At 35.3% G+C, this 2,173-nt stretch overlaps 1 pseudogene; it reads left to right on the top strand.

The window, feature by feature from the left end:
• LOC125482972 overlaps window positions 1-252 on the top strand; it is a 2,695-nt pseudogene extending 2,443 nt beyond the window's left edge.
• Window positions 253-2,173: the final 1,921 nt, after the last annotated feature.

Genomic DNA, 2,173 nt, shown 5'->3' with positions numbered 1-2,173 from the left:
TAAAAAGGGGGTGAAAAAGTACAAAGAGCGAGCGAGAGAGGATGAAGGAAAAAGTGGGAGAGAAAGAATAAAAAGAAAGAGAGAGAAAGGAGAAAAAAGAGAGATGGAAGAAAGAGAGGGACAGGGACAGTGACAGAAGAAAAAGGGGAAGAGAGAAAGAAGAAGGAGAGAGAGAGAGAAGAAAAATAAAGGGAGGGAAAGAATAAAAACAGACAGAGAGAGAGAGAAAGAAGAAAAAGATGGAGAGAGAAAAAAGAAAATGTGGCAGAATGAAGAAAAAGAGAGAAAGAAGAAAAAGGGAGAGTAAGAATAAAAAAGAGATAGAGAGAGAAAGAAGAATAATTAAGAGAGAGATAGATGAAAAAGACAGAGAAAGAAGAAAAAGACCAAGAGAAAGAACAAAAAGAGACAGAGAGAGAAAGAAGGAAAATTGAAAGAGAGAAAGAAGAAAAAGAGAGAAAGAAGAGAAACAGAGAGAATGAAGAAAAATAGAGAGAGAAAGAAGAAAAAGAGACGAAATGAAGAAAAAGAGAGAAAGAAGAAAGAAAGAGAGAAAGAAGAGAAAGAGAGAGACAATGAAAAAAACAAGTGAAATAAGAATAAGTGGGAGAGAGAACGAAGAAAAAGCAAGAGAGAATGAAGAAAAAGAGAGAGAAATTTGGAAGAGAGAGAAATAAAGGAGGGAGAGTGAAAGACAAGAAAGAGAGAGATAGTAAGATGAATAGAGAGAGATAGAAGAAAGAGAGAGGGAGAGTAGAAAAGGAGAGAGAGAAAACAGAAATAAAGAGGGGGTGAAAAAGTCCAAAGAGCGAGCGAGAGAGGATTCAGAAAAAAGTGGGAGAGTAAGAATAAAAAAGAAAGAGAGAGAAAGCATAAAGACAGAGAGAGAGAAGAAAAAGAGGGACAGTGACAGAAGAAAAAGAGGAAGCGAGAAAGAAGAAAGTGAGAGAGAAAAGAAAGATAAAGGGAGAGAAACAATAAAAAGATACAGAGAGAGAAAAAGAAGAAAAAGATGGAGAGAGAAAGAAGAAAAAGAGTCAGAATGAAGAAAAAGAGAGAAAGAAGAAAGAGAGAGAGAAAGAGAGAGAGAGATTGAGAGAATAAAAAAGTAAGAATGAAAGTAGAAAAAGAGAGAGAACAAAGAAAAAGAGAGTTACACATCTTTAGATGCTGCATTGACTAACATGTTTATTTCAGTGAGATAATCACTTCAGAAGTCAAAAATCTGAACTTCACCAAATGACTTTATTTTTGATGCTGCTTTGACCTACATGTTTATTTCAGAAAGATAAGCACTTCACGAGGCAAAAATGAAAACTTCGCCAAATGACTCGATTTTTGATGTTGTTTTGACTAACATGCTTATTTCAGTCAGATTAGCACTTCAGAAGGCAAAAAAACACAACTTCACCATGTGAGTAAATTTTTGATGCTGGTTTCATTAACGTGCTTATTTCAGTAAGACAAGCACTTCAGAAATCAAAAATCTCAACTTCACCAAACGACTTATCTTTAGATGCTGCATTGACGAACGTTTATTTCAGTGAGATAAGCACTTCAGAAGTCAAAAATCTGAACTTGACCAAATTACTTTATTTTTGATGCTGCTTTGACCTACATGTTTATTTCAATGAGATAAGCACTTCAGAAGTCAAAAATCTCAACTTCACCAAATGACTTTATTTTTGATGCTGCTTTGACCGACCTGTTTATTTCAGTGAGATAAGCACTTCAGAAGTTAAAAAAGTCAACGTCACCGAGTGACTTAATTTTTGATGCTGGTTTCACTAGCATGCTTATTTCAGTAAGACAAGCACTTCAGAAGTCAAAATCTCAACTTCACCAAACGACTTGACTTTAGATGCTGGTTTCACGAGCATGCTTATTTCAGTAAGACAAGCATTTCAGAAGTCAAAAATCTCAACTTTACAAAACGACTTAACTTTTGATTCTGGCTTGACTAACATGCTTATTTCAGTCAGAAAAGCACTTCAGGGCGAAAATCATAACTTCACTGAATGGCTTAAGTTTGGATGCTGCATTGCCTAACATGTTTATTTCAGTGAGATAATGACTTCAGAAGTCAAAAATCTCAACTTCACCGAGTGTCATAATTTTTGATGCTGGTTTACTAACATGCTTATTTCAGTCAGGAAAGCACATCAGAAGGCAA

The sequence above is a fragment of the Rhincodon typus genome, chromosome 4 (genome assembly GCF_021869965.1).
Source record: "Rhincodon typus isolate 14 chromosome 4, sRhiTyp1.1, whole genome shotgun sequence".
NCBI lineage: Eukaryota > Metazoa > Chordata > Chondrichthyes > Orectolobiformes > Rhincodontidae > Rhincodon > Rhincodon typus.
This window is presented reverse-complemented; position numbering and strand designations above follow the sequence as displayed.